The sequence below is a fragment of the Bison bison genome, unplaced genomic scaffold, assembly GCF_000754665.1.
Source record: "Bison bison bison isolate TAMUID 2011002044 unplaced genomic scaffold, Bison_UMD1.0 scf7180017864486, whole genome shotgun sequence".
NCBI lineage: Eukaryota > Metazoa > Chordata > Mammalia > Artiodactyla > Bovidae > Bison > Bison bison.
The window spans coordinates 5,674,759-5,680,851 of record NW_011495046.1 but is presented as its reverse complement, the minus strand read 5'-3'; positions in this window follow the sequence as shown (position 1 = coordinate 5,680,851).

Here is a 6,093-nt window from a genome sequence, read left to right as displayed (position 1 = left end):
ATTTCTCCCGGCAATCTTGATTCCAGCTTGTGTTTCTTCCAGTCCAGCGTTTCTCATGACGTACTCTGCATAGAAGTTAAATAAACAGGGTGACAATATACAGCCTTGATGAACTCCTGTTCCTATTTGGAACCAGTCTGTTGTTCCATGTCCAGTTCTAACTGTTGCTTCCTGACCTGCATACAGGTTTCTCAAGAGGCCGGTCAGGTGGTCTGGTATTCCCATCTCTTTCAGAATTTTCCACAGTTTATGGTGATCCACACAGTCAAAGGCTTTGGCAAGTCAATAAAGCAGAAATAGATGTTTTTCTGAAACTCTCTTGCTTTTTCCATGATCCAGCGGATGTTGGCAATTTGATCTCTGGTTCCTCTGCCTTTTCTAAAACCAACATCAGGAAGTTCACGGTTCACGTATTGCTGAAGCCTGGTTTGGAGAATTTTGAGCATTACTTTACTAGCGTGTGAAATGAGTGCAATTGTGCGGTAGTTTGAGCATTCTTTGGCACTGCCTTTCTTTGGGATTGGAATGAAAACTGACCTTTTTCAGTCCTGTGGCCACTGCTGAGTTTTCCAAATTTGCTGGAATATTGAGTGCAGCACTTTCACAGCATCATCTTTCAGCATCACCATCTTCGGAACAGCTCAACTGGAATTCCATCACCTCCGCTAGCTTTGTTGGTAGTGATGCTTTCTAAGGCCCACTTGACTTCACATTCCAGGATGTCTGGCTCTAGGTCAGTGATCACACCAACGTGATTCTGTGTGTAGGTCGTTAATAATTGTTGTTTAATTATCTAAAGATAATCCTCTTTTAGTGCGATGTGCTGTGCTTAGTCACTCAGTCATGTCCGATTCTTTGCGACCCCATGGACTGCAGCTCGTCAGGCTCCTCTGTCCGTGGGGTTTCTCCAGGCAAGAATATTGGAGGGGGTTGCCATGCCTCCTCCAAAGAATTTTCCCAACCCAGGGATTGAACCCAGGTCTCCCGCACTGTAGGCAAATTCTTTACCGTCTGAGCCACCACCAAGTTATCCTATGTCACCCCTTCTCCTCCTGCCCTCAATCTTTCCCAGCATCAGGGTCTTTTCCAATGAGTTGGCTCTTCACACCCGGTGGCCAAAGTATTGGAGCTTCAGCTTCAGCATCAGTACTTCCATTGAATATTCAGGGTTGATTTCCTTCAGGATTGACTTGTTTGAGCTCCTTGCTGTCCAAGGGACTCTGAAGAGTCTTCTCTAACGTGACAGCTCAAAAGCATAAATTTTTCGGCCCTCAGCCTTCTTTATGGTCCAGTTTCCCTGATAGTTCAGTTGGTAAAGAATCCACCTGCAATTCAGGAGACCCTGGTTCAATTCCTGCGTGGGGAAGATCTGCTGGAGAAGGGATGGGCTACCCACTCTTAATATTCTTGGGCTTCCCTTGTGGCTCAGCTGGTAAAGAATCTGCCTGCAATGAGGGAGACCTGGGTTCGATCCCTGGGTTGGGAAGATCCCCTGGAGAAGGGAAAGGCTGCCCACTTCAGTATTCTGGCCTGGAGAATTCCACGGACTGTATAGTCCATGGGGTTGTAAAGAGTCGGACATGACTGAGTGATTTTCACTTTCACTTTTCTCACATATGTACATGACTACTAGAAAAAAGCCATAGCTTTGACTCTACTGACCTTTGTCAGCAAAGTGATGGCCCTGCTTTCTAATATGCTGTCTAGGTGCCATAATTTTTCTTCCAAGGAGTAAGCTTCTTTTAATTTCATGGCTACCGTCACCGTCTGTAGTGATTTTGGAGCCCAAGAAGATAAAGTCTGTCACTCTTTGCATTTTTTCTCCCATCTATTTGCCATGAAGTGATTGGACCAGATGCCATGATCTTAGTTTTCTTAATGTTGAGCTTTGAGCCAACTTTTTCACTCTCCTCTTTCACTGTCATCAAGAGGCTCTTTAGTTCCTCTTCTGTTTCTGCCATAAGGGTGGTGTCATCTGCATATCTGAGGTTGTTGATATTTCTCCCAGCAGTCTTGATCCCAGCTTGTAATTCATCCAACCCAGCATTTCACTTGATGTCCTCTGCATATAAGTAAAATAAGCAGGGTGACCGTGTATAACCTTGATGTACTTCTTTCTCAGTTTTGAACCAGTCAGCTGTTTGATGTCCGATTCTAACTGTTGTTTCTTGATCTGCATACAGGTTTCTCAGGAGGCAGGTAAGGTGGTCTGGTATAACCACTCTTTAAGAATTTTTCACATGTGTTGTGATCAACACAGTCAAAAATTGAAGCATAGTCAATGAAGCAGATGTTTTTCTGGAATTCTCTTACTTTTTCTGTGATCCATTGAACTTTGGCAGTTTGACCTCTGGTTCCTCTGCCTTTTCTAAATCCAGCTTATATATCTGGAAGTTCTCAGTTCACATACTGGTGGAGCCTAGCTTGAAGGATTTTGAGCACTACCTTGCTAGCATGTGTGATAAGGGCAATTGTGCGGTAGTTTGAGCATTCTTTGGCATTGCCTTTCTTTGGGATTGGAATGCAAACTGATCTTTTCCAGTCCTGTGGCCACTCCTGAGTTTTCCAAATTTGCTGGCATATTGAGTCCAGAACTTTCACAGCATCATCTTTTAGGATTTGAAATAGCTCATCTGTATTTCCGTCACCTGCAGTAGCTTTGTTCATCATAACAGTTCTTAAGGCCCCCTTGACTTCCCATTCCAGGATGTCTGACTCTAGGTTAGTGATCACACCATTGTGGTTATCTAGGTCATTAAGATCTTTTTTTTCTATCAGTTCAGTTGAGTTGCTTAGTCGTGTCCAACTCTTTGCAATCCCATAAACTGCAGCATACCAAGCTTCCCTGTCCATCACCAACTGCTGAAGTCTACCCAAACCCATGTCCATTGAGTCGGTGATGCCATCCAGCCATCTCATGCTATGTCGTCCCCTTCTCCTTCTGCCCTCAATCTTTGCCAGCATCAGGGAAAGATTTTTTTGTATAGTTCTGTGTATTCTTGCCAGCTCTTCTTAATACCGTGTGCTTCTGTTAGATCCATACTGTGTCTGTTCTTTATTGTGCTCTACTTTGCATGAAATGTTCCCTTGGTATCTCTAATTTTCTTGAAGAGATCTCTAGTCTTTCCCATTCTATTGTTTTCCTCTGTTTCTTTGCATTAATCACTGAGGAAGGCTTTCTTATCTCTCCTTGCTTTTCTTTGGAACTCTGCATTCAGATGGGTATATCTTTCCTTTTCTCTGCTTTTTGCTTCTATTCCTTTCTCAGCTATTTGTAAGGCCTCCTCAAAACAGCGATTTTGCCTTGTTGCATTCTTTTTCTTGGGGATGGTTTTGATCACTGACTTGTTCAGTGTTATGAACCTCCATCCATAGTTCTTCAGACACACTATCAGAACTAATCCCTTGAATCTGTCACTTTTTTTTTTCTACTCGGTTTGTTGCTTCTACTGTATAATCGTAAGGGATTTGATTTTGGTCCTACCTGAAAGGCCTTTCAGGATTTGGAATAGCTCAACTGGAATTCTGTCACCTCCACTAGCTTTGTTCGTAGTGATGCTTTCTAAGGCCCATTTGACTTCACATTCCAGGATATCTGGCTCTAGGTCAGTGATCACATCATCATGGTTATCTGGGTCATGAAGATCTTTTTTGTACAGTTCTTCTGTGTATTCTTGCCATTTCTTCTTAATATCTTCTGCTTCTGTTAGGTCCATACCATTTCTGTCCTTTATCGAGCCCATCTTTGCATGAAATGTTCCTTTGGTATCTCTGATTTTCTTGAAGAGATCTCTAGTTTTTCCCCTTCTGTTGTTTTCCTCTATTTCTTTGCATTGATCGCTGAGGAAGGCTTTCTTATCTCTTCTTGCTATTCTTTGGAACTCTGCATTCAGATGTTTATATCTTTCCTTTTCTCCTTTGCTTTTCGCTTCTTTTCACAGCTATTTGTAAGGCCTCCCCAGACAGCCATTGTGCTTTTTTGCATTTCTTTTTCATGGGGATGGTCTCAATCCCTGTCTCTTGTACAATGTCACGAACCTCATTCCATAGCTCATCAGGCACTCAATCTATCTAGGCCCTTAAATCTATTTCTCACTTCCAGTGTATAATCATAAGGGATTTGATTTAGGTCATACCTGAATGGTCTAGTGGTTTTCCCTACTTTCTTCAATATCAGTCTGAATTTGGCAATAAGGAATTCATGGTCTGAACCACAGTCAGCTCCTGGTCTTGTTTTTGCTGAGTGTATAGAGCTTCTCCATCTTCGGCTGCAAAGAATAGAATCAGTCTGATTTCGGTGTTGACCATCTGGTGATGTCCATGTGTAGAGTCTTCTCTTGTGTTGTTGGAAGAGGGTGTTTGTTATGACCAGTGCATTTTCTTGGCAAAACTCTCTTAGTCTTTGCCCTGCTTCATTCCATATTCCAAGGCCAAATTTGCCTGTTACTTCAGGTGTGTCTTGACTTCCTACTTTTGCAGGCCAGTCCCCTATAATGAAAAGGACATCTTTTTTGGGTGTTAGTTCCAAAAGGTCTGGTAGGTCTTCATAGAACCGTTCAACTTCAGCTTCTTCAGCGTTACTGCTTGGGGCACAGACTTGAATTACTGTGATCTTGAATGGTTTGTCTTGGAAACAAACAGAGATCATTCTGTCATTTTTGAGATTGCATCCAAGTACTGCATTTCGGACTCTCTTGTTGACCATGATGGCTACTCCATTTCTTCTGAGTGATTCCTGCCCGCAGTAGTAGATATAACGGTCATCTGAGTTAAATTCACCCATTCCAGTCCATTTGAGTTTGCTGATTCCTAGAATGTCGACGTTCACTCTTGCCATCTCTTATTTGACCACTTCCAATTTGCCTTGATTCATGGACCTGACATTCCAGGTTCCTATGCAATACTGCTTTTTACAGCATCGGACCTTGCTTCTATCACCAGTCACATCCACAGCTGGGTATTCTTTTTGCTTTGGCTCCATCCCTTCATTCTTTCAGGAATTATTTTTCCACTGATCTCCAGTAGCATATTGGGCACCTACTGACCTGGGGAGTTTTTCTTTCGGTATCCTATCATTTTGCCTTTTCATACTGTTCATGGGCTTCTCAAGGCAAGAATACTGAAGTGGTTTGCCATTCCTCCTCCAGTCGACCACATTCTGTCAGATCTCTCCACCATGACCCGCCCATCTTGGGTTGCCCCACGGGCATGGCTTAGTTTCATTGAGTTAGAATAGAATAGATATTCTAACTATCTATTAGAATATCTAATCTGGTGATAGAATTCCAGTTGAGCTATTCCAAATCCTGAAAGATGATGCTGTGAAAGTGCTGCACTCAATATGCCAGCAAATTTGGAAAACTCAGCAGTGGCCACAGGACTGAAAATGGTCAGTTTTCATTCCAATCCTAAAGAAAGGCAATGCCAAAGAATGCTCAAACTACCGCACAATTGCACTCATCTCACACGCTAGTAAAGTAATGCTTAAAATTCTCCAAGCCAGGCTTCAGCAATATGTGAACCGTGAACTTCCTGATGTTCAAGCTGGTTTTAGAAAAGGCAGAGGAACCAGAGATCAAATTGCCAACATCCGCTGGATCATGGAAAAAGCAAGAGAGTTTCAGAAAAACATCTATTTCTGCTTTATTGACTATGCCAGGCCTTTGACTGTGTGGATCACCATAAACTGTGGAAAATTCTGAAAGAGATGGGAATACCAGACCACCTGATCTGCCTCTTGAGAAATCTGTATGCAGGTCAGGAAGCAACAGTTAGAACTGGACATGGAACAACAGACTGGTTCCAAATAGGAACAGGAGTTCATCAAGGCTGTATATTGTCACCCTGTTTATTTAACTTATATGCAGAGTACGTCATGAGAAACGCTGGACTGGAAGAAACACAAGCTGGAATCAAGATTGCCGGGAGAAATATCAATAACCTCAGATACGCAGATGACACCACCCTTATGGCAGAAAGTGAAGAGGAACTAAAAAGCCTCTTGATGAAGGTGAAAGTGGAGAGTGAAAAAGTTGGCTTAAAGTTCAACATTCAGAAAACTAAGATCATGGCATCCGGTCCCATCACTTCATG